The sequence below is a fragment of the Suricata suricatta genome, chromosome 3, assembly GCF_006229205.1.
Source record: "Suricata suricatta isolate VVHF042 chromosome 3, meerkat_22Aug2017_6uvM2_HiC, whole genome shotgun sequence".
Taxonomy (NCBI): Eukaryota; Metazoa; Chordata; class Mammalia; order Carnivora; family Herpestidae; genus Suricata; species Suricata suricatta.
In genome coordinates, this window is record NC_043702.1 from 112,818,512 (window position 1) to 112,845,162 (window position 26,651).

At 45.0% G+C, this 26,651-nt stretch overlaps 1 long non-coding RNA gene across 3 annotated transcripts in view; it reads right to left on the bottom strand.

The window, feature by feature from the left end:
• Positions 1-1,565: 1,565 nt before the first annotated feature.
• Positions 1,566-26,651, bottom strand: part of LOC115287982 — a 35,320-nt gene continuing 10,234 nt past the window's right edge. For all 3 annotated transcript variants that reach the window (XR_003906754.1, XR_003906755.1, XR_003906753.1), the window contains exons 3-5: positions 12,643-13,369; positions 8,231-8,341; positions 1,566-1,821 (exon numbers count right to left, since the gene is read on the bottom strand). This is a non-coding gene — a long non-coding RNA (uncharacterized LOC115287982). The remainder of the gene's footprint in view (positions 1,822-8,230; positions 8,342-12,642; positions 13,370-26,651) is intronic.

Sequence of the window (26,651 nt, forward strand, 5' to 3'; positions counted from 1 at the left end):
GAAAGAATAATCTTTTCAACAAATTGCATGGGGACAACTGGATTTCCCCTTCCTTACATCACACACAAAAATTAATTCCAAATGGATCATGGACATAAATGTCATAGCCAAAATTACAAAACTCTTAGGAGAAAACACAGGAGTAAATATTCATGAATTTGGTTTAGGTAAAGCCCCCTTACACATGACACTAATAGCATAAGCAACAAAAGAAAAAATAAACTGGAGTTCATCAAAATTAAAATCTTTTCTGCTTCCTAGTGAAAATCCAACCCACAGACTGGGGGAAATATTGGCAAATCATATCTCTGATAAGGAATTGCATCCAGAACAAAGAACTCCTACAACTCAATAATAAAACGACAAATAACAGAATTTAAAAATAAGCAAGGGGAGCACCTAGGTGACTCAGTCGGCTGAGCATCCAGCTTCGGCTCAGGTCAAGATCTCACGGTTTGTGGGTTCAGGCCCTGCGTCAGGCTCTGTGCTGACAGCTCAGAGCCTGGAGCCTACTTCAGATTCTATCTCTCTCTGTCTCTCAAAAATAAATAAAAAAACATTAAAAAAATTTTTTTTAATTTTTAAATAAGCAAGGGGTGCTTGAGTGGCTCAGTCAATTGAGTGGCTGACTTCGGCTCAGGTCATGATCTCACTGTTCGTGAGTTCAAGCCCCACGTTGGGCTCTCCGCAGGCAGCTCAGAGCCTGCTTTGGATTCTGTGTCTCCCTCTCTCTCTCTCTGCCCCTCCTCCTCTCATGCTCCGTTTCTCTCCATCTCAAAAATAAATAAACATTTAAAAAATCGTTTTAATTAAAAAAAAATTTTTTAAAGCAAAAGATAGGAACAGACATTTCTTCAAAGAAGACATAGAAATGGCCAACAAGTGCATGAAAAGATGCCCCAAAATGGCTCACTAGCCCTTGGGGAAATGTAAATTAAGATCAGCACAAGATGTCACTTCGGATCCACTCAAGAAGTATAATTTTTTTTAAAAGGTAACAGGGGCACCTGGCTGGCTCAGTCAGTGGAGCACACAGCTCTTGATTTGGGGGTCTTGAGTTTGAGGCCCACACTGGGCATAGAGCTTACTTTTAAAAAATAATAAATAAAGGTATTACCTTTTTAAATTAGTTTTTAATTAAATTCAATTAATGTGTTGAATTAATAAAAAAGATAATAAGTGTTGATGAGGATGTGGAGAAATGGAAACCTCACTAGTGGTGAACATGTAAAAATGGCGCTGCCCCTTTGAACAACAGCTTGGCAGGTCTTCAAAGTTACCACGTGACCCAGTGATTCCACTTATAGATCTATATACACCCAGAGAAACTGTCCACACAAACACTTGTACATGATGAATGTTGACAGCATGAGCTATTCATAATAGCCAAAAGCTGTAGACAACCCCAAGGATCTATCAACTGATGGATGGATAAACAAACTGAGTGTAGTCACACAATGAAATATTACTGGGCAATAAAAAGAAATGACGCACTGACACATGTCACAGCACAGACGAACCTTGAAAACATGCTAAGTGAAAGAAGCCAGACACAAAACACAAAAGACCATCTATTGCCTGATTCTATTTGTTTGAAATGTCCAAGAAGAGGCAAGCCTATTCAGACAAAATAGATTGGTGGTTGCATCAGGTCTGGAGGGCGGACAAGGAAAGTAATTTATATGGGAAGCTCTTTGGGGTGACGAGATGCTCCAAGGTTGATTATGCCACTGGTGGCACAAGTCTGGCTGCACGGACGCGGGTGAGCTGTGCACTTTGAGCGGGTGAATTGCAGAGTCTGCAACTTAAATTTCAATGCAGCTGTTAAAACACAAAACAAAACAAAAAATCTGGTGAACCTGTGAGTGCTGGAGGCCAGCCAGCACCAACTAGACCCTTCTTCAGAGTGTGGAGGGTGGACCTGAAGCATCTTGGGCTCTCAACCAACCTATTAAGTCCACATCTTCAGGCACTGATAGGCACTCTTAAGTATGAGAAGCACCGAAAGGCTTCAGACTCAGGAAACAAAATCTAGAGCGACATAGTAATTGATAGAAACTGAAAGGATATATATAACCTGTACTTAGCCTGTTTCTTTAAGTATTACTCAGTCTTCTTTATTATTTTGTGAATCAAGGGTAGTTGTTGTGACATAAATGTTTACACTTTTATTCAAACATGATAGACATGCTCCGTACTGACCCCCACTTAACCAGTCCACCACGTGGCCCTGCTCTCCTTCCCGCTGCAGCGGGCACTGGTGGGGTGGGGTGCACGATGGACCCCTCTGTTGCAAACCTGCTCTTCCAAACAATATCACATTCAGCAGGTGGACGCGCTGGCCCAGAGGCTCCAAGTCAGCTCCGCTCACCTGCCTGGCGAGGTGCCGGGCTGGAAATGTCTACCAAGGAGCCTACCTGTGCCTCTTCAGCCTGGTGGTCTTGGAGGAACGGGCTGTCTTTTTACATGGTGGCCCAGGCCCTCAAATGGGCAGGAAGTGAAAGTCACCAGTTCTCAAAAGCCACAAACCCCACACTGACTCTGCATCACTTCCATCCTACTTTGTTGGTCAGAACAGGCACAGAACCTGCCGGGATTCAAGAGAAGGGGCCATGGACCTCGTTGGGGAGAGAAGAAAATGGGAGTTATTATTCAGTGGATATAGAGTTTCAGTTTTGCAAGATGAAAACACTCGGGAGATCAGTGATACAACAACCATTCATCTGTATGCTTAGAATGGGTAAGATGGCAAATTTTGCATCACGTGTATTTGACCACAAGTTAAAAAAAAAAAACAATTTAAAACAAACTCCCTTGAAAAATGCACTGCCAATTTAAGACCACCGTGGCAAATGTGATAGCAAGCACGTGCCCGAGTGCTGCTGACAGTTGGCAATCTCTTTAAACTCAGCTGTCCGCAGCGTCCAGGATTTTAACACTGCAAAATCGTGTTGGTGGTACATCATTTCTGAAATAAACATGAACACAAGACGCCAGAGAATGTGCCCAAGACTCTGAAATAGGTCCAACAGGGAGGGTGACAATGGTGCAAGTTCATCTCCAGTTCAGATCGTGGAATAGGTACAATTAGGCAACAATGATGATTTTGAACAACTCTCAAGTGTTTCGTTTGCAGGTGAAAAATCAGAGGCCCACGTGGGTAAGATGACAAAACTTTGAAAGGCTTAAAAATTACCTGAGGAGAGGGAGGCGGCAATCACACCCCTGGATTAGAAGATTTAATACTGTACCTCCTCTGTCTCCATGGCTTCTCCGAAGCAGAAACATTAAAGAACAGGGTGCAGGGCCTGGGCCCAGCTGTTCCGTTTGCACTGCACCCTGTTCACGGAGTCCTAGCAGGGGAGGGACACTGGGGACTTGCCTCAGGGCACAGAAATTTGACTGGTGCAAATATGTTAAATAATCATCTTAAAAGAACAGGTAAAACTTGGGGCATTTGGCTGGCTCAGTCAGTTGAGTATGCAACTCTTGATCTCGGGATTATGAGTTTGAGCCCAATGCTGGGTGTAGAGATTGCTTATATAAATAAACTTAAAAAAAAGATCAGGTAAAAATATTCTCCCCACTCAGCAGAGCCTTCCTCCACCTCTCAAACCATTGGCTCTTGATCTCTTGAACAGAGATGCATAGAGCCCAACACCCAAGGTCAGCTGAGGTTCTTTGGGCTTTTGTCATTCCCAGGCTCCTGACCTTAGCTCGGGGGCAGCTTATAGATTCCACCTGCTGATAGAATCTCAACACGAAGGGTATAAGGAGATCTTCCTTCCAAGTGACATCAAGAATGTGGCCTGTATGTGATGTGCAAGGGGAACAAAAGCAAAAATGAACTACTAGGGTCTCATCAAGATAAAAATCTTCTGGACAGCGAAGGAAGCAATGAATAAAACTAAAACCAGCCTGTGTAATGGGAAGAGATATTTTCAAATGGCACATCAGATAAAGGCTTAGTATCCAAAATCTGTAAAGAACTTATCAAACTCAACACCCAAAAAACAAATGATCCAGGTAAGAAATGGGCAGAAGACATGAACAGATACTTCTTCAAAGAAGACATCCAGATGGCCAACAGACACATAAAAAGATGCTCAACATCACTCATCATCAGGGAAATCCAAATCAAAACCACAATGAGATACCACCTCACACCGGTCAGAGTGGCTGAAATTAACAACCCAAGAAACAACAGGTGTTGATGAGGATGCGGAGAAAGGGGAACCATCCTGCACTGTTGGTGGAGTGCAACCTGGTGCAACCACTCTGGAAAATGGTATGGAGGTTCCTCACAGAGTTAAAAATAGAACTACCCTATGACCCAGCAATTGCACTACTAGGTATTTACCCAAAGAATACAAAAATATGGATATGAAGGGGTACATGCACCCCAGTGTTTATAGCATTTTCAACAATAGCCAAACTATGGAAAGAGTCCAAATTTCCATCAACTGATGAATGGATAAAGAAGATGTGGTACATATACAGTGGAATATTACTTAGTCATCAAAAAGAATGAAATCCTGCCGTTTGCAACTATGTGCACGGAACTACAATGTATTATGCTAAGTGGAATAAGTCAGAGAAAGACAAATACCATATGATTTTACTCACATGTAGAGTTTAAGAAACAAAACAGATGAACATATGAAGAGGGTGGGAAGAGAGAGGGAAACAAACCATAAGAGACACTGTGGAGAACAAGCTGAGCATTGCTGGAGGAGATGGGAGGGGGGATGGGCTAGATGGGGGATGGGCTCTGAGGAGGGCACTTGTTGGGATGAGCCCTGGGTTGCATGTAAGTGATGAATCACAGAGTTCTATTCCTAAAACCAGTACTGCACTGTGTGTAAGTAAAATTGAAAAGGAGAAAAAAAGAATGTGGCCTATATTTGAAAGTAAAAGTAGAAATGTTAATACTAAATCTGAATGATGCGCTTGAGCACCATGGACATTTGTATGCTGCCGAGACAGATGAGTGATCACACTGACGAGTGTCCGGTTTGTGGGTGCCATAAACATAAATGACAAGGAGGTAGGCTATCTGGCCTTCCAAAGGTCAAGACGAAACCAACATCAGTTCTCAGATTTGGGCCAGATACTGGATCCAAAGCCCAACTTGTGTGCATCTCTAACCTTTGGACCGAGAAGTCCCATTTGGAGGCATCTACTCTAACCATAAGAGTGACCAATGTCGTCTCTGTCCACCATCCATCCTTGTGGGTAACAGCACCCCTTCCCCTGGGGAGATTTCACCTTGGACTAGAAGGCTCTCTGCAACAGAGCCCTACAGCGCTTGAGTAGCTGGACAATGAGTGAACTTGAAGGGGGACACCACAGTGTCCACCATGGGCTATCAGAGTCCACTGTCGTAGAAGGGGGAGGTGTGCAGGCAGGATGTGGGGAAAGCTCCTGAGGGATGACAGGGATAGAGATAAGTCCTCCCAGGGGCAGGAGCCAGAGGCAGGAATGGCCCAGAGGCAGACAGGGACAGGGCATGTCAGCGGAGACCACTGAGGAAGAGTCATGAATTCCTGCTCATTTGTGTGGAGGGTGGAGGGAAGATTGTCACAGTGTCTCTAAGGCTGTCGTGTCCTCAAGGGCTCTGCTCCCTCCTGATGAAATCCAACTTTGTGACTGGCCCTGGAAGACACAAGACTTCTAGCTTCAGACTTGCTTCCTTGGTACTATCTCATGCTGCTGAAACACCATGGCCAAAAGGTATAAAATATTTTGCAAGGTCTTCCCCACTTGGACAAATCGCTAGAGAATCAGCAATATCTCAGAGAGAATGCACAGATCTTAGAGGCAACAATGGTTTCTACTGAGCTGACTGTAGAGGACGTGAGGTCACATGTACCCCCTTTTCGGGTTCAAGGAGAATGTGAAGATGAGCTGCCAGCATTTATTGCTGTCCTGAAAAAACAACTTGTCTATTTTTAAATTTGTTGTGGGGCGCCTGGGTGGCTCAGTCAGTTAAGCGTCCAACTTCAGCTCAGGTCATGATCTCACAGTTAGCGAGTTCGAGTCCTGTGTCGGGCTCTGTGCTGACAGCTCAGAGGCTCCATGCTGTCAGCACAGAACCTGATGAGAAGCTCACACTCATGAAACCATGAGATCACAACTTGAGCTGAAACCAAGAGTCAGATGCTTAACCAGCTGAGCCACCCAGGCACTCCTAAAAAACACAATTTTTAAAGATAACATGGCATTCTATCAATGGATAAATCATACTTTGTTTAGCCATTTCCCTTATCAAGTCTTCTTTTTCTTTTGCGATATTATATATACCGCCATCGTGAACTTCCTTTGTCTGCACCCTTGATAGTTTCCTTAGTATCTTCATTAGTATCTTTGTGGCAAGTCACAGGAGCCCAACTCAAAGTAGCTGATGCAAAAAAGTAATGGACAGAAGTCGAGCTGCCCTAGGGATGACCAATGGTCCCAAGAGCTCAAACAAGGCACTCTCTCTATCCTGTGTCTCTCTCTGGGCTGGCTCTCACTCTCTCCTGTGCTCTATAATCATCCTAGATGAGTCAGAGATATGCTGTGGGGTAGCTCTGGGGATAAGCCATCCCAAATCACGAACCCCAGAGGAAAGAACCACTTTGAACCAACCCCTGTGTCCAGGGGACAGGCCCCCTGACTGCCAGCTTTCACCAGAACCACATGGTTGAAAAGGAGAAAAAAGTCACTGAGGGAAGGAATGTTGTTCCGTACAAGGGTGGGTGCTGGACGGAGACGACATTGGTCACTATGGTTAGAGTAGATGCCTCCAAATGGGACTTCTCGGTCCAAAGGTTAGAGATGCACACAAGCTGGGCTTTGGATCCAGTATCTGGCCCAAATCTGAGAACTGACGTTGGTTTCGTCTTGACCTTTGGAAGGCCAGATAGCCTACCTCCTTGTCATTTATGTTTATGGCACCCACAAACCGGACACTCGTCAGTGTGATCACTCATATGTCTCGGCAGCATACAAATGTCCATGGTGCTCAAGCGTGTCATTCTGACCTAGTATTAGCATGTTTACGTTCACTTTCAAATATTCACTCCTCTTCACTGCCATATATGGTGAAGTATGAGACAGAGATGGAGACATCTCTGAAGGTGGTGGGCTCTCTGGTTCAGGATCCCCAGGGGGATGGCCAGAGCTGTCACTGCGTCCCAGCTTGACTTCTTCCTCTGCCCAGTCCCGCTTCTGAGCCCTCCCTTCCATAGATGCTAATCCCAAGCGTGATCCTTAACAAATGCTCCACACATCAAACACGGTCTCAGCGTCGGCTTCCTATGAAACACAACCCGCAACACAGCCTTTCTGATCTGAAGTCACTTTGGTCCTAGATCCTAAATTGCCTTGTAGGCTTTGGTATCACAGAGATCCCCCTGTCTCTGCAGGGGGATGGTAAGCTTCTCGACAGCACACGCTGCTTTACGTTTCTTTACATCCACGCCACACTTCCCCACTCTCCACCCAGCACTCTGCTCTGAAGTCAACTCAAGGATGTCGTGTTACAAGAGCAAACATGTAAAAGGCCTTCGGAATTTTATATCTACGTTATTTGCAAATCACAATGGGGACAATATGGACTTTTGTCTCAAGGGCTCAGGCTGATATAACCAATACCACACAGAGTGGGTGGCTTAGACAATAGATATTTCTTTCCTACAGGTGGAGAAGTCCAAGACCAATGTGCCGGCTTACCCAGTTCCTAGTGGGAGAGAGAGAGAATGAACAGAGACAGAGAGACTATCTTGGATCTCTCCCTCTTTTTATAACAACATTAGTTTCATCATATGGGCCTCACTCTCATGATCTAATCTAAGTGCCCCAAAGTGCCATCACTAGGGATTAGGGCTTCTACATATGAATTTTGGGGGGAGTCACAAACTTTCAGTTCATAATCATTCTTTTTCTAAAAAGAATGATGTGGGCACCTGGATGGCTCAGTCGGTTAAGTGTCTGACTTCGGCTCAGGTCACAATCCCACAATTTCTGGGTTTGAGCCCCATGTCAGGCTCTGTGCTGACAGCTCAGAGCCTGGAGCCTGCTTCAGATTCTGTGTCTCCCTCTCTCTCTGCCCTCGCCTGCTCACACTCTGTGTCTCTGTCTCTGAAAAAATAAATATACATTTTTTTTAAAGCTACATTTAGCAGTGAAGGTCGAGTATCTGCCTTGTAAAGCCAATTGCAAAGTAGAAAAAAAAATCCCCTCTTACCATGGTTCCTTGCTCATTGGGCTTCTTGTGCAACATCACTGCCTGCACCTCTTAATCCTCACTGTTCTCTTTGGCTGTTTCAAGTTGCATGATGGATTTATTTAAAATTACCTGAAATATCATCAGAGAAAGACAAATGTATGACTTCACTCACATGTGGAATTTAAGATACAAAACAGATGAACATAAGGGAAGCAAAAATAATATAGAAACAGAGAGGGGGTCAAAACATAAGAGACTCTTAAATATAGAGAACAGAGGGTCGCTGGAGGGATTTGGGGGAGCAGATGGGCTAAATAGGCAAAGGGGCATTAAGGAGGATACTTGTTGGGATGAGCACTGGGTGCTCTATGTAGGGGATGAATCACTAGATTCTTCTCCTGAAGTCATTATTGCACTGTATGCTAACTAACTTGGAGGTAAATTTTCAAAAATAAAAAAAGTAAAATTAGCTGAAATATCAATCCTTGAAATTCACCAACACAGTTAACACGCGTAGGTATGCTATGGCGACACCTGGTGGTAAGATCTACAATAACATCAAGAGTCTCCTATAATGGCGGATTCCCGGCTTACCCCTGAAGAAAATGGAATAAAATTTCAAGAACCATTTCACAGAGTCAGCGACAAGAAAAAGAGGAGGGGGTGTGCACATGCACATATGTGTGTGCCTTCTTGTGCATGGAAGATAGAAATGACCCACGACACAGGCAACAAAAATGAGAGTATGATCTAGAATGTGTGCCATTTAGCCTGCTCCTTAGGTCTTCTGACCTTCTACAAGGCCCTCGGCCACTCTGCGCCCCGCCTTCCCCCTGTAAAACCGAGAAACTCGTAATGCTACTGAATTCTCGCAACAGCCTGAATGAAAGGCGCTTTGTGAATTGTATGAACATTATGCTATACATATGTGTGTATATATACATATGGAATTAAGACTAAATGAGAGTTAAAAGAGACTGGGCATAATTTGCAGCGGCCACATGCTCTGACAATGTTTAATAGGGCAAGAGCCAGGTGAAGGAGCATGCAAAAAATGATTTTTTTAAAAAAACCTTTTGGGGCACCTGGGTGGCTCAGTCGGTTAGGCATGTGGCTCCAGCTCAGGTCATGATCTCACAGTTTGTGGGTTCGAGCCCCACATCGGACTCTGTGCTGACCGCTCAGAGCCTGGAGCCTGCTTCTGATTCTGACCCTCCCCTGCTCACATTGTCTCTCTCTGTTTCTCAAAAAAAAAATCCTTTTTAGTAATCATGTTGGCAGTGTTTGTGAGAGTGTTTTATGAGTATTAAGGAAAAAGCAAATGAGTACGTGTGGGATATTCTCTAATCCGTTTTGTTTTTGAGAAACCGCTCCTCAGTTTAGGGAAAGGCACACAGCCGTGAGGTAGACGTGGTCAAGCAAACCCTTGTGCTCCTGTATGTGGTCCTGAAGGATCTGTATGAATAGGTAGAATGTTTGTGTATATTATACTATATTATTATATCATATTATACCATATTATATTACTCTATATAACCGCCACTGAAAATGCTCAGGAAGAAAACACAACCAACACAGTAGCAATGAGCATCTTTGGTACTGATTTTTATTTTGAAATACCATTTTCCTCTCACAGACACCCAGGCTTCTTGCAGAAATGACTGGTTCCTGGTTTGAGGCAGGAAATGGACACAGTGACCCTGTCACATCACCTAGTCATATCAGATTGCAACAAAGCTGCATTAGACCACCAGATATTGTAAAAAGGACCCATATGTGGAACCAGTCATAAGAGGGATCCACCTGCCAAAGATGGAGTAATTCCAAGGGACTGAAATTTAAATTCATAGGTTCATAATTACAGATTTTGTATTAAAAACATTTTTAATGTTTATTCTTGAGAGAGAGAGAGAGAGAGAGAGAGAGAACAAACAAGTGGGCTAGGGGCACAGAGAGAGGGGGAGGCATAGAATCAGAAGCAGGCTCCAGGCTCTGAGCTGTCAGCACAGAGCCCAATGCAGGGCTCGAACTCACAAACCGTGAGATCATGACCTGAGCTGAAGTCGGACGCTGAACCGAATGAGCTGCCCAGGCTTTAATTATATGTTTTCTATATAATTATATATTAATTATATATAATTACATATATTTTTTAAAACCCTGGTGCGTAGGTGGCTCAGTCAGTAAAGCATGTGACTCTTGATATCAGGATCATGAAATCCATGATGCGCATAGAACTTACTTAAAAATAAATCAATAGGGGCACCTGGGTGGCTCAGTCGGTTGAGCGTCCGGCTTCAGCTCAGGTCATGATCTCACAGTTCGTAGGTTCGAGCCCCGCATCAGGCTCTGTGCTGACAGCTCAGAGCCTGGAGCCTGTCTTCAGATTCTGTGTCGCCCTCTCTCTGACCCTCCCTGCTCACACTGTCTCTCTCTCTGTCTCTCAAAAATAAATAAAAAACATAAAAAATTAAAAAAATAAATCAATAAAAATAAACCATCACATTTGGGAGATGCTTGAGAACCAGTCTTATGTTTTGAAAAAGCCAGTGCATAACTGGAAGCATTTTGCCTACTTTCCTACATGAATTGTACCCCTGGGAAAGCAAATGGTGGATGAAGGGCAGTATTTCAGTATGAAAGTGTAACAACTAATAAACAATGTTCCCACTCTGCACTCACAATGAATGAATGGATTTAGGCAGTAAGCACAATGGTTGCTAACCTAACAAAGGGAATCAGACTGTCTCATGCCTCCTGATTCAAGATCACCACTTACGATTTTGCCGACAGGATGAACCTAGGTCTCACCACCCACGTGGTGGGAAACCCAGAACACGCTGAGCTGTACCAACAGTATGTCATCGGCAACATCCAGACTATCGAGAACTTGGCAAGCGAAAGGGTTCGGGTTTTTCAACAGGTAAACTACAAGGCTGAGAAGGAAATCAAGGGGAAACTTGAAGACTTAAAGCTTAAAATCATATTTTTAAATAAATTTTTAATGTTTCCTATTTATTTTTGAGAGACAGCATGAGCAGGGGAGGGTCAGAGAGAGAGGGAGACACCAAATCTGAAGCAGGCTCCAGGCTCTGAGCTGTCAGCACAGAGCCCGATGCGGGGCTCAAACCCATGAACCGTGAGATCATGACCTGAGCTGAAGCTGGACGCTTAACCAACTGAGCCACCCAGGCGCCCCCATATTAAAACGTTTTTAATGGGGGCGCCTGGGTGGCTCAGTCGGTTCAGCATCCGACTCTTGATTCCAGCTCAGGTCATGATCCCAGGGTCATGGGCTGAGCCCTGTCCTGAGCTCTGCCTTGAGCATGGAGCCTGTTTCATTAGATTATCTCTCCCTCTCCCCCTCCACTTCTCATGCACCCTCTCTCTAAAATAATAGGGAGGAGGAGGAGGAGGAGGAGGAGGAGGAGGAGGAGGAGGAGGAGAAGAAGAAGAAGAAGAAGAAGAAGAAGAAGAAGAAGAAGAAGAAGAAGAAGTTGTTTATTTTTAACAAATTTTAACACTTAATTTTTTGAGAGAGAGATACAGAGTGCAAGCGGGGGGCGGGGGGGGGGTGCGGGGGTTGCAGAGAAAGAGGGAGACAGAATCCCAAGCAGGCTCCAGGCTCCAAGCTGTCAGCATGGAGCCCGACATGGGCTCGACCCAGAAACCATGGGATCATGACCTGAGCTGAAGTTGGACACGTAACCGACTGAGCCCCCCAGGCGCCCAAGAATAAACACTTTAAATGGACAACTATGGGGGCGCCTGGGGGGCTCAGTCAGTCGGGCATCCGACTTCAGCTCAGGTCATGATCTCACAAGTCATGAGTTTGAGCCCGTGTCAAGCTCTGTGCTGGAGCCTGCTTCTGATTCTGTGTGTGTGTCTCTCTCTCTGCCCCTCCCCTGCTCACACTGTCTCTCTCCCTCGGAAATGAATAAACATTAAAAAATTTTTAAAACAAATAAATGGACAACTATAGAGTCCTAGGGTATTCATCTGGGTGAAAGGACTATAGGAAAACACAGGCAAGTGATCCTTGGGGGGAAGGATAGGATCAGGGGGCACACTGAGGGGCACACTCGGCGGCTGGCAAAACTTTATTTCTCGATCTGGGCAACAGTTACAAGGGTGTTATAATGACTCATTAATATATGCCTTACAATTAAATATTAATATAACAGTAAGTCAATATAAAATTCAATGTTTATTTAACAACTCAAGTTTGAATATTAATTTGAGTATCAAATACATATACCTTATGACTCATTAAGCTATACGTTTGTTTTGTGTGGTTTTCTGATTCTGTGTTCATTTTTCCAACAAAAAAACTAAAATAAAAAAAGAAATTGGATGGTAGAAATCTGTGGAAACTTCTCACAGCAGCAGAAGCTCACGAGGGTTTTTACAACTTTTGTTTTCACACTTACCTCTCCAGTTAATAAAGTGATGGTAATTCCTCGGGTTGGCCACAAGGGGGTGCTGTCCGTTGCCCGCAGCCTCCAGCTTGATTCGGTAAAGAAGGACTGAACGTTTGGCCCGTGAGCCTTAGGACAGAGCAAGACATTACCCACTGTCCTTTGATCACCATCTACATAAGTGAGTGTCCGACCAGCACATGTTATTTGGAAGGTTAGATCCAATGTGTAAATACAAAGTAGATGCTGAAAATGCTGTAGCTTTCTCTTCCTTTAAAGTACGTTTTAATTTATTTAATAAGTTGTTATAATGAAACCTCATGAGGCATCATAGCAAAGCATTAGGGCCTCTCGCATGGAGGATGGAAGGTGAGCTGTTTTCGGATCCCTCTTTCGTGCAGAGGATAGCACCCCAGGGGCAGGAGCTCTCCAGGGCTCCTCAGACGTCCCATCAAACTCTGGGGTGACCCCCCACAGCCGCCAGCCCATCTCTGAGGGCCCCTCGAGAGCGAGGGATGGTCTCTGCAGGGTGGAGGCTTTAGAGTGAAGATGGGAGCAGAGAGGGGCTGCTAATCCAGGAACCGTCCTTCCTGATGCGCAGCGTGGAAAGGGCTGCTGGTCCCCGAGTTTTACTCCCAGGAGCTCAGGCCAATGGCTCCTATACCCGCTGCTAATTTTTCCTTTCCGGGGTGAACAGGTGACCTCTTAATACATCGTGGGTCTCAGGTGCTCTGTGTTGCTAAGGAAAGAGAAGGCTCATGAATTGTTCATAGGCCAAGAAAAAAGATGCTTTGAGTTTTGTACACTTTTTTAAAGTATTTATTTATTTGAGAGAGAGAAAGAGCGTGCACTTGCGTGTGAGGGAGGGAGGAGCAGAGAGAGGAGAGGGAATCCCAACAGACTCTGTACTGTCAGCACAGAGCCTGACTCATGGCTCGAACCATGAGATCATGCCTGAGCTGAAATCAAAGAGTCAGATGCTCAACCAATGGGGCCACCCAGGGCCCCGAGTTTTGTCCTTTTTCTACAAGGCTGCAGTAGGTAACGCAACAGGAAACGTTGGCCTGTAGCAGCCTAATCGTTACTCTGTCATTCTGCGGTACGGGTCCAGCCATCCCGAAGGTGTGACGCAGTGCACGTGGGTACGTATGCGTGTACATTTGTTACAATGCCTTGGAATAACGCATTGTGGTCAGTGTCCGAGATGTGAGATGTGGTGGCTCCGTTCATCAGAGACACCTGGGGACACACATCCTTCCCACTATGCCGACAGGGTCTTGGCGGTGGAGAGGCGGGATGCCGACTGACAGTGGGGAAAGGTAAGTGGGGAGGACCGGACTCAGGACTCCCTGGGTGGAGAGTCACTGCTAGATGACCCCGCTCAGAGGACACCGAGGCTTGCCCTGCTCCCTAGTGCCATTTAGGGACCCCATGCCTCAACCCAGAGCCCAAACCCAGCCTCCCTCACTGTAGGACATTCCCCGGAGCCTTGGGTGTACACTTTGTTCTGGGCTTGCCCCTGCTCTGGGTACCCCTCAGTGTCCCAGCCCTGGCGGTCTCACGCCCCAGTGTTCCCTCCTGCCCCCAGAAGGCCTCCTCCAGGACCCCCTCTCTGAGGCACCTGCCGTGGTTAAGAAATGGGCTCTGGCCTCACAGAGAACCAAGTTGGAGTGCCAGCCAAGCCACTTTTATGTGACCTTGGGCAAATCATCTAACCTCCCCAGGCCTCGGTTTCCTTTTCCATTAAATAAGGATGGGAAGGATAATATTGGCACAATATTTACCTTTTTACAAAGCAAACACTCCCCTGTAACCGAGACCAGATCAACAAATAGAGCAGGCGGCACCCCTCTGCACCCTCCCATTCACGGACACAGCCACAACTTGGAGACATGGATTTGTCTGGTTTTGAACTTGACACAGATGGTAACCGACCGTGTGTGCACTTCCAGGTCTGGCTTTGCCACTCACCCTTCTTTCTATTTCTGAGATTCGCCCACGTTGTCATGTTAGCAGTGACTCCCTCTCGTTCTGTCACTGATGGGCACTTGGGTCCTTTCCAGTTTGGGCCGTTACCAAGAAAGCTGCTAGGAACATGCCAGATGCTATCTTGAGCAGTAGAAAATAAACATGCTAACCCTCTCCTGAACCCGAGCAGAGCAAATTCTAGTCTGCAATATCACACACATGGAGCCTGGAGGGCTCAGTCGGTTTAGCATTTGACTCTTGGTTTCGGCTCAGGTCATGATCTCACAGTTTGGGAATTTGAGCCCTGAGTCGGAGCCTGCTTGGGATTTCCCTTCTCTCTCTGCCCATCCCTGCATCCTCCCTCCCTCTCAAAATAAATAAAATAAACTTGGAGCTGCTGGGTGGCTCAGTCAGTTAAGTGTCCAACTTCAACTCAGGTCATGATCTCACGGTTCATGGGATCAAGTTCTGTGTCAGGCTCTGCACTCACAGAGTGGAGCCTGCTTTGGATCCTCTGTCTCCCTCTCTTTCTGCCCCTGTCCTGGTTCATGCTCTGTATCTCTCAAAATAAATAAATAATATTTGAAAAAAAAGAAATATCGCACACATGACAAAGTTATTTCTGACCGATAACGTAGAACAATGGAAAACAAATACAGGGTTTTAGGTAAGACACACTCACGATTGAATTCTGGATTTCCCACTCACTAAGCTAGACTAGGGCAGTCACTTGACATCTTTGAGAATCAGTTTCTTCACCTGATATTTTTAGTAATAAAAATATCTCCCTTTGGGGCTACTAGGTGGCTCAGTCAGTTGAGTGTCCGACTTCGGCTCAGGTCATGATCTCGTGGTCTGTGAGTTCGAGCCCTGCATCGGGCTCTGTGCTGACAGCTCAGAGCCTGGAGCCTGCTTTAGGTTCTGTGTCTCCCTCTCTCTCTGCCCTTCCTCTGCTCACTCCCTGTCTGTCTCTCTCAAAATAATAAATAAACATTAAAAAATTTTTTAAAACATTAAAAAAAATTTTTTTAAATATGTCCTTTGTATGGGCACCTACGTGGCTCAGTTGGTTGAGCATCCTACTCTTGATTTCTGCCTGGATCATGGTCCCAGAGTTGTGGGATCAAGCCTTTTATCGGGCTTCACACTGAGCGTGGAGTCTGCTTGGGAGTCTCTCCCTCTGCCCCTCTCCACCCCCTCTCAAATAAAACACACACATATATATATATCTCCCTTGTTTGGTGTTGGAGATGGTCACGTGCTGCCGCCTGGCAGGGCACCCGGCACAGACAGCCCGTATAAAGGTGTGTCTGAGCACCTCGACTCGCATCCCAGGGGTGAGAGACGATCACAGTGCCGTGGCCGGACCCCCTTCTCTCCTGGACGCATGTGCTCAGGGTCCTTGCCCATGCCTATCTCCTGTAAATAACCGTATCATAAAGGTAACAAAAGGCAGAGACACTCAAAAATGTTCAGACTGTCTGACCAACTAAAACAAATCTAACTGTGACAGATAGAGAAAACTGTAGATGTTCCAATAGACCAAATCATTATGTTAACATCTCAGGAACCAAGATTTGAAGCATAAAAGAAAAGAGGTAAAAATAAAAAATCCAGGAGTGCCTGGGAGGCTCAGTGGGTTGAGCATCCAGCTTCAGCTCAGGTCATGATCTCATGGTTCATGGATTCGAGCCCCACGTCAGACTCTATGCTAACAGCTCAGAGCCTGGAGCCTGTCCTCGGATTCTGTGTCTCCCTCTCTCTCTGCCCCTCCCTCACCCTCTGTATGTCTCTCTCTCAATAAATAAATAAATAAATAAATAAATAAATAAATGTTAAAAAAATAAAGTGGCACATTTAAAAAAAAATCCAGAAATGTTGAGTAAAAACTCTGTCACTGTTATGTACTATTATTTAATAGCCAGTAACTGACTACTGAAAAAGGCAAGAAGCAAAGACACGCCTGAAGCCCAGGTTGTAAATTTCCTAATGTGAACATCAGCATGAGTTCATGACTCAGTGAAATTTTTCTTTCTACCTCTGCCCACGGAAAGAGCCTGGGAACAGTGAGGTCACCCAGCAACTGGGACTTGGTTTTCAAATACTTTTTTTTTAAATGAAATGGCTCTTTGGAGAAATGACAAGTCCAGGTCCATGGCAGAAAATATGCAAGATGTTCTGGGGATATCTTTGGTGTGAGAAAGAAAGGAAACTATTGAGGACCTCCGGGATCTTTTCAAAGATATAGGACTCCACTTGATAAGGCCAAAATCGGGACAATTTGAATGTCAGAAAGACTAATGACTGCAGTGGGTTAAAAACAACAAAATTATAGGGGTGCCTGGGTGACTCAGTTCGTTAAGTATCTGACTCTTGATTTCAGCTCAGGTCCTGATCTCCCAGTTTTGTGAATTCAAGTCCCACATGAGCTCTGTGCTCACAGTGAGGAGCCTGCTTGAGATTCTCCGTCTTTCTCTGCCCTTCCTCCACTCACATTCTCTCTGTCTCTCTCAAAATTAAAAAAAAAATTACAAAATTCAAACATTCATGACACTCCTCACCCTGCCCCCTGAAACATCACCACCAAACACAGCCCACATTGTTTTGGGAGGTTACTAAGGTACCAACATATTTTTCTGAAAGTTGGCAAATGAAGGAAGAGTCTAAGTATTTATCCTGCCTTCCTATTCCGTTTGTATGTGAAGCTAACCAAACAGTTGATGGAGGAAAGTTCTTCCTTTAGAAGAAGTCCAGTTAATAAATCCAGAAGCAATGGTAGCCACTAAGGAAGGAATGCATCTTGGCCATAATCGTCAGTAGGGATGAAAACCATCTTGGCCACAGTCATCCGTAGGGTCCAAAACCATGAGCTGAGGGGGACTTTCAATGGAAGGATCAGGCCAACACACCAAGGGCTTGACCAAAATCTTTGAATGTGAGAAATAGGGAGTACGGGTACCACGGTCAAGTATTCTCACCTGCAAACCTGAATCTAATCCAGCCTCTGGAGCTGCCTGCCAGTTTACAGGAAACAGGAAGGCAGCAGAGTGGGCTAAATGACAAAACAGAGGGGCACCTGGGTGGCTCAGTGGGCTGAGCGTCCACTTTGACTCAGGTCATGATCACCCAGTTCATGAGTTCGAGCGCCGCCTCAGGATCTCTGCCGTTGGCCCAAAGCACACTTCAGATCCTCTGTCCCCCTCTCCCGCGGCCCCTCTCCCACTGGCTCTCTCTCTCCCTAAAATAAATAAATATTTAAAAATAAACAAATGGGGGTGCCTGGGTGGGTCAGTCAGTTAAGCGTCTGACTTCAGCTCAGGTCACAATCTCACAGTTTGTGAGTTCAAGCCCCATGTCAGGCTTTGTGTTCAGAGCCTGGAGCCTGCTTTGGATTCTGTCTCCCTCTCTCTGCCCTTCCCCCACTCACAGTCTCTCCTTCTCTCAAAAATAAACAAACATTAAAAAAATAAACAAATGACACAACAGAAATCAATCAGCCGAATCCAACATCAGGGAAATTCTACAGGCAAATGATCTGGTTTCTTCAACTAATAAATGTCATGAGGGGGAAAACGACAGGTGAGACAGATGATGAAAATAGACCTAAAAAGACAGTAACCAAAGGCTGTTTATGAGGCTTGTTTGGGTCCCAATTTGAATAAAACAAGTGGAAAGAGACATTTTTGAGACATTCAGGGAAATATGAATAGGGACCATGTTCTAGTTGATGTTACTGGTGATTTTGTCAGATGTAATAATACCATTGAAATACATAAAATTGTTTTAAATGCCCTTAGTACAATGCCTATGATTTGCTTTAAAATGTTCTAGCAAAGGAGCACCTGGGTGGCTCAGTCAGTTAAGCGTCTGACTTCAGCTCAGGTCATGATCTCACAGTCTGTCAGGTCCAGCTCTGGTCGGGCTTTGTGCTGACAGCTCAGAACCTGGAGCCTGCTGCAGGTTCTGTATCTTCCTCTCTCTCTGCCCCTTCCCCTATTCATGCTCTGTCTCTCTCTCTCTCTCTCAATAATATTTTAAAAATTTTAAATGTTCTAGCAAAAAAAGCAGGGTAGGGTGACACATATGAAGTCAGGTGGGTCAGAGGTTGATTGTTGAAGCTGATGAAGGCTACTTAAGAGCCCATTATGTTATTCACTCTACTGGGGGGGTGTATTTGAAATCTTCTGAGATAAAACATTTTTATCTAGAATTTAAATCTATGTCACAGGCATAAAGTACATTAAATCCCATTAATTTGGACTAATGGAAATCAATGCCAAACGAAACTGTTTTTTAGAGTGTAATTCCAATTGTAGAGAAGTGTATTTCATTTCAACAGACTGTATCTTTATTGCTTGTAAGCTGATGCACTAACTCGGACCAGGAATGTTTTTAAGAGTTCTTTAAAGGGTTCCTAAATCAAATGTCCATCGTTGTGTCTGGACGGCTAAGGCAAGTAACCCTCTTCAGTGTTCAGTTTCAGCAAGGTCTCCAAAGGCCAAACAGTGAACAACAGGTTCCATGTTATCTGCTCTGTGGATTGAGATAGTGACTGGACCAAACCGTCTACACTGGACTGGTAAAGGGGGAGACCCAGGCCAGGTCCATGAGCACTAGGCGACCATCCTCTTCTAACCTATGAGAGATCAAGAGACTGGAGCTGGGCTGTACCCTCCCCACTCAACCCGGGGGGAAGGGATGGGGGTCCTTCCTCCTCACTCAGAGGGGCTCCGAAAGCCCCAAGGGAACTTGGGAGAGGGGGTCATGACTGACAGCAGGCATATTGTGAAAGGGGAGAGGCCATGGCAGAACCACCTGTCCACAGACAGAGCAAAGAGAATCACTTGGAAATGAGCTATATTTCCACTGATGGCCAAGCAAAGGGAGACGTTTCCAGGGACCATATGTGGACCCCACGGTGGGGCGCTGCCTGGTGTCATGGAAATAATTCCTCTAAGAGCACCACTTAGAAGCCGAACCACCCAGAGGTGGGGTCAGGGGTCTCACATTACCAACTACCCCCCGGTCTGCCATGGAAAAACCCTGCTCTGTCCCCTTCACCCTGCTCTGGAGGGGTCAGAAACTGCTGCTAATTTTCAAGCCAGAATCAGGCCCAAGCTTGGGAAGGGAGGACATTTTGAAATTAAATAAATTTGGAGTTTCTTTTATTTTTTGTGAGAGATAGCGAGAGCATGAGCAGGGGAGGCTCAGAGAGAGAGGCAGACACAGAATCTGAAGCAGGCTCCAGGCTCTGAGCTGTCAGCACAGAGCCCGGCACAGGGCTTGAACTCACAAACGTGAGATCACAACCTGAGCCAATGTTGGACATTCAACTGACTGAGCCACCCAGGTGCCCCAAAGTTGGAGTCTCAACAGAACTCTTAATAAGGCTTTAAATTTTCTGAAAGGACTTACTCAGGTGACAGATACAGAAACCAAAAAAGCTTTCAGACATGGTCATAATTTTATCCAAGAGAGAGGCAGAAGGGACCTCCAGAGCAAGCTTAACAATTAAAATTTCATACTTCCCTACTAAATCGAGCTTTTATAATAAACCACTGAAAATACTTGTAAACCTTGGCAATAGCTGGAGAGCTGGGGATGCACGCTGGCTGAGACCAGAGAGCCAGGGGCCCGGCAATGAGGACACCTGAGCCTTGTCAAGGGTCTTGGTATTTATCCTAAAAACAATGAAGAGCCACTTCATCGTGGATTATAAGGTTGGATAGTCAATTGCACTGGGGCAAATTGGGTTTGGGTCGGAGGGGCTGCAAGGGACGCAGGAAGCCAGTTAGGACACTATAGGAATCCGGGAATCCAGCCAGACGGTGGATGTATCTCTGCAGGAACTCAGGAAGGCCTGGGGACAAGTGAGTAGACATTAGATTTATTGGATGAGAAAATCTACAGAGCTTTGTGATGACTGGCTACACAGTGTGGGGGAGGCAACCAGGGGGTGGGGAAGAGAGGGTCCCTGGGATTACCAAAGCCCCAAGGAAAGTGAGGGGATGGGAGGGGAGGAAGGTCAATACAGAAAATCTCTGAAGAGGAGGCCAGAGAGCAACCAAGAAGAGTGAGAAAGAATAGTGTCATCAAAGTTTAGGGTCAATGGTATTGTGATAGTGGTGGGGGAGGGGGCAGTGAGCACAGCCCACTGCACAGACTTGCTGAATCACTATGTTGCACACCTACGACTAGTGTATAGTGTGTCAACTATACCCCAATTCGAAAAAAGCAAGCTGAGGGAGGAATAAACCACAAGTTCAGTGTTGTTGGATGGTCAAGGCCAAGATGCGACAATGGTCGTTGAGAGTTCTTATGTTTTTGACATACATACTGAATATTCAGGGATAAATGATACAATATCTAGTGTTTCCTTCAACATAATCCTGGGGTGGGAGGCAGGGGGTGGGGCGACCTGAGTACAGCTGTTCACTATGGGAGCTGGGTGCTGAGCACGGGCAAGTTCACTGTCTCCTTCTCTCTTAGGTATGTGTTTGAAACTTCCCATCACAAAATTTTTATTTTCCCAGTATGGAGCCTCCTCAAAAAGTTAAAAATAGAACCACCCTATGACCCACCAGCTGAGCTACTAAGGTATTTACCCAAAGGACACAAAAATGCAGATTCGAAGGGGCACATGCCCTCCAATATAGCAGCATTTTCAAATTTTCAACAACCGCCAAACCATGGAAAGAGCCAAATGTCCATTGACTGGTGAATGGATAAAGAAGATGTGGGGTACACACACACACACACACACACACACACACACACACACACACTGGGATATTACCCAGCCATAAAAAAGAATGAGATCTTGCCACGTGCAATGACCTGGATGGAGCTAGAAAGTATTATGCTAAGTGAAATAAGTCAGAGGAAGACAAATACCATGATTTCACTCATTTGTGTAAATTAAGAAACAAAACAGATGAACATGGAGAAGGAAAAAGAGAGAGAGAAGGAAGCAAACCATAAGACTCTTAAAGACAGAGACCAAACAGAGTTGATGGAGAGAGGTGGGTGGGGGATGGGCAGTAAGGAGGACACTTGTTGGGATGAGCACAGGGTGTTACATGCAAGTGATGAATCACTAAATCCTACACCTGAAACCAAAGTTGCATACATGTTAACTAACTAGAATTAGTTGGGCCTTGGAGGAAGAGAAGCATACTAAATGATTCCAACAAACTTTTTTGACAAACCACATACCTTAAGAGAAAACTCCCTTTTGAAATACGAACATTCAAAATGATAACCCTTGTGAAAAATAGTAATATCTTACAGCTGACTGCATGTTTTATGCATAAGTGTATGTCGCCCAGCCTCCAGCATTGTTTGAGATGGCAGGCGGTGAGGGCCACTGAGGCAGGAACTGTGGTTAAGGCCAGTGTCTGGGGCTCAGAGACCAAGCTCCGCTCTCTCTCTTGCTGTGTGATCCTGAGCCAGTCACTTGACCTCTCTGGGCTTCAATTTCCTCCCCTGCAGAAGGAGGTAGTAATGCCTCCCTCACAGGGTAGTGAGGGTTAATGAAAAGCCCTTGGCACATGTAAAATGTGTGAGCTAGCTAATATTGCCTATTTATCATCTTTCTTTCTACAGATTAGGAAACTAAGAGCCAGAAAAGGTCAGAGATGTGCTTAAGGTTACAGAGCCAGTAGGCCTCTGAGTTTTGACTCAGCCCCAGAATTTCTGACTCCAAACTGAGTGCTCCACCGAACTACAATTATCTCCCATTTTAACGAGAATGTTCACTGTGCTTAGAAAAGGTCACAAATTATAGCCTGCAACCGGAAACTGACAGCAAGAACCCCCTTTTTTACGTTCTCATGACATTCCCACTCTAGACAGATCAATCACCAAAGCACAGATAAAACTATGGTTTTACCAGCAACAAAGTGTCGTGATCCTTTAAATCACAGCTAAGTAATTCCCTTTGTGACTGTTCTCTGTTTTTGATTTTGGTTTTCCGGTCCCTCCTTCTTACTGGCCCCTCTGACTGGATGCAACTCTATGGTGTGTTACAGAAATACAGTCGCTCTCATGATCCACCACAGTTACGTTCTGTAAAGTCGCTGTGAACACACTTACCGAATTTCAGGGGAAACACAGGGTTAGGTTCCTGTGAGCATCCAGTGACGACGTTTTTTCAAGCAGTCAGGTCATAACCTTGTTTTATGTTTGTTTCTGTTTTTGTTTTTTAATGTTTATTTACGTTTATTTTTGAGAGACTGAGTGTGAGCAGGAGCGGGAAAGGGGCAGAGAGAGGAGGAGACACAGAATCCAAAGCAGGCTCCAGGCTCCTAGCTCTCAGCACAGAGCCTGCCGCCGGCCTCGAACCCGCGCACCGCAAGACCATGACCTGAGCCGAAGTTGGACACTTAACGGCCTGAGCCCCCGAGGCGCACCTGTGCATTTCTGTTTAAAGACACTTTATTTAATATACAGTGTTGATTCATTAACATTGAACTTAGGGATGACATTTCTGTAACTCATACCTGAACAAAGCATATCTAACAGGTATTTCCCTTGGGGGCCACTTTAAAGAGCAAAATCACCCACGAAAAGCAGAGCAATGCAAAAAAGCATGGCATTAAAGCGACCACGAAAGGGACACTTATCATATTCAACCTAACAGAAGAAGGCAGAATGCCACCGTGTTCTACCTTGGCTGGCAACGTGCACATTGGGCAGCTCAAAATTTTCTCCACACTGTGTGTCTGGCCGTGAGTGACACAGGTGCTTGTTTGAGGATAATTTTAGCAAGGAGATGAGTTCACAAATATGGAATCTGCGAATCACTGCAGGACGAGCGGTACATACCTGGAACAGAGAGAGGCCATGTGGAAGGGGTGAGTGGACAAGTCCCTAAGTCAATCTCCAATTTAATCCAGAAGTCTGGGCTAACTTAGGTCTAAATTTCCTCGAGGCACTAACATTCATTGATGCATTTAATGACTGTCACATAAGCACTCAATAGACAACTTGTGTAGATGATGACCTTTGTGACTCTAGGCGTGTGCCTCCTGTCCCCTACCCACTTCTCCTCTTCCTCTGTACCAGCGGGAGAGCTGTGATCTCTTCAATCTAAGCCCAGTTTCTTCGCTGGGAAACTATTCCACCCCTACCTCCTAAGGCTCCTTCTGTATCCACCAGCTTCTTATCCTGGGTTCAGCCCTATCAGGATCTACCCAAGCTCCCATCCGCCCCCTCTGAAAAAGGTAAGTCCCCTTCCAGCCCCACACCCTTCCCTGCTGCTCCCGGTCTCCTCAGCCAGGCAGCAGATCTCTTTGGATTGTCTGAGGTCCCCACTGACCACCTTTACAGCCGAATATTCAGTTCCTGCCTCATCCACTCCGCCTGGCATCTGCTCTCATGGAAATCTCTGAACATCAGATTGCTTCTTTACAAAACAATAACACTTGGCTCATAGAGTTGCTGGGGTGGGAAATGACATGGGTCATAACTGAAATCATAACACATGCGAAGGACCCAGAACACGGCAAGCACTAAAATGGTCATGCTCTCCTGAGAACATAGGAATCATGCTCATTAATACAAATGTGTTCAGGGGACCTGGGCAGCTCAGTCGGTTAACGTCCAACTTCGACTCAGGTCATGATCTCACCGTTTGCATGTTTGAGCCCTGCATCGGGCCCTCTCTCTCTCTCTCTCTGACTCAAAAATAAACAAATATTTTTTAAAAAAAATTTAATAATACAAACTTGTTCAACTGTTGAACATGCTGGGGAAAGGAGCTACTTAATAACTTCATAAGATTCAAGAATAATCAATGACCAATAGGTTAGATCAAGTACCCAGTGGTTTCTAAACTGGTAATAAAATATGTCAAGACTGTTCCTGAGTTATTGCCAATTAGTAGATTAAATGTGACCAGCTCAGCCACATCAGGTTATCAAAAGTCCCTGGCTTGCTCATGCACTGATTCATTCATCTGTTTATTCCACAAAGATTTACAGACTACTTACTATATGCCAGGCACTGTTCCAGTCCTGGAGATGAAGCAGAGAATGAAATAATTAAGTCCCTGCTCTCCAAGAGCTTATGGTCAAGCCTAATGAGGGGTAGACAATAAACTGAGATCTAATACAATGTCTGGTGACAATCAGGGCTAAGAAGAACAATGAAGTGGCTCAAGGGGGCAAGAGCAATGTTAGGAGGACCCCCCCTTAGATGATGGTCCGAGGAAGTCTCTCTAAGGAGGTGTGTTTGACCCATAACCAGGATGGTGGGAAGAGAGACCCAGGAGAAAATCCAGGCAGGGGAAGGGCGCTCCGGGCCTTGAAATACAAATGATTCTGGGGCATCTGGGTGGCTTAGTCAGTTGAGCATCTGACTCTTAATTTCAGCTCAGGTCATGGTCTCAGAGTTTGTGGGTTTGAGCCCACTTTTGGATCTGTGCTGACACAGTGCACAGGCTGCTTGGGATTCTCTCTCTCTTCTCTCTCTGCCGTTCCCCCACTTGCTCTCTCACAAAATAAACAAATAAACTTATTAAAAAAAAAAAAAAGAATGAGTCTGTGCATCAGATAAAAAATATGGAGGCCAGAGCTCCAGAGTGTAGGGTCAAGAGGGGAGAGCAGTACATGGGGTCAGAGTAGTAAGACAGACCAGCTCATGGAGGCCCAGACCACCGCAAGCAGGTCACGCTAACGACTGTGCACTTCTTTCTAGATACTTTGATGACCCAGCCAATGATGATTGGGAGCAGGTAAATGACTTTCCTGATTGGTTTTGACAGAGTAACTCTGGGTGTCATGAGGCAAAGACCATGTGAGGGTCAAGAACAGAAGCAGAAAGACCAACCAGGAGACTGCACAGTAATCTAGGCAGGAGGTGGTGGTGGCGTGAAGGAGAGTGGTCGGCTCCTGTGAAATAGGACTGGTGCTAGGTTAACCATGTTCATGGAAGTCATGGTGCAGGAATTCTTTATCAACAGCTGGTAGGACAATTAGGCACTCTGTACCCGAGATGGTCTGTAACTGGCCTTAAACAAATCTGATTGGGAAAAAAAAGCAAAAGTTCTCAAAACCACCCCTTTTTCCTCTGTCAGATCTCTGTGACCTTACCTTGCAAAACCTTTGAAAAATAAAGAATATATTGGAGAGTTCCTTCATGGAACTTTTTTAAGTTGGGTAAACATACATTCAATGAATTGGAATTGCTTTTTAAATGTAATTATGAAATACTTAAAGCCACTGAAAAGCATAAAATACAATTACCTGTTTATCATCCAACTTAGGTGGCAAACTATAAAGTAGAATAGAATCTGAGGCACCTGGGTGGCTCAGTTGGTTAAGTATCCGACTTTGGCTCAGGTCATGATCTCATGGTTTGTGAGTTTGAGCCCCACATCAGGCTCTGTGGTGACCCGCTCTCTCTACCCCTCCCCCACTCATGCTCTGTCTCTCTTGGTCTGTGAAAAATGAATAAATGCTTAAAAAAATTAAAGTAGAATAGAATCTTCTTGGCTGCCTATCCTCAGTCACATACCTCTCCCTTCCCACAAGAGGAAATATTTTCCTGAATTTGATATTATCATTTCTAGATGTTATCTTTATGTTTTTACTACTATATATGCACAGTATTATTTTGAATAACTTTAATCTTTATATAAACACTTGACATATTTTTGCACGATTTACATTTTGTTTCAAATTATGTAAAAATTATTCAAATTATTTAACAATCATCCACATTGATGTAAATCTAGTTCATTTGCACCAATATACATGTTATTGCTGACTTCACCACACTTAATTTACCCATTCTCCCATTCAACACATTTACAGTTTTTGGCATACTGCTATGACTATTCTCACTTTTATATGTGAGAATTCCCACTTTCACATGCCCCCTTTTATATGTGAGTCAAAGTTAAATCTATTTTACTTACTATTCAAAGTGTCTTCCCAAGACCAGCAGTAACAGCATGGTCTGGGAGCTTGCTAGAAAAGCAGAATTCTGAGCCTCACAACAGACCTACTGAATTAAATCTGCATCTAAACAATACTTTCAGGAAATTTAAG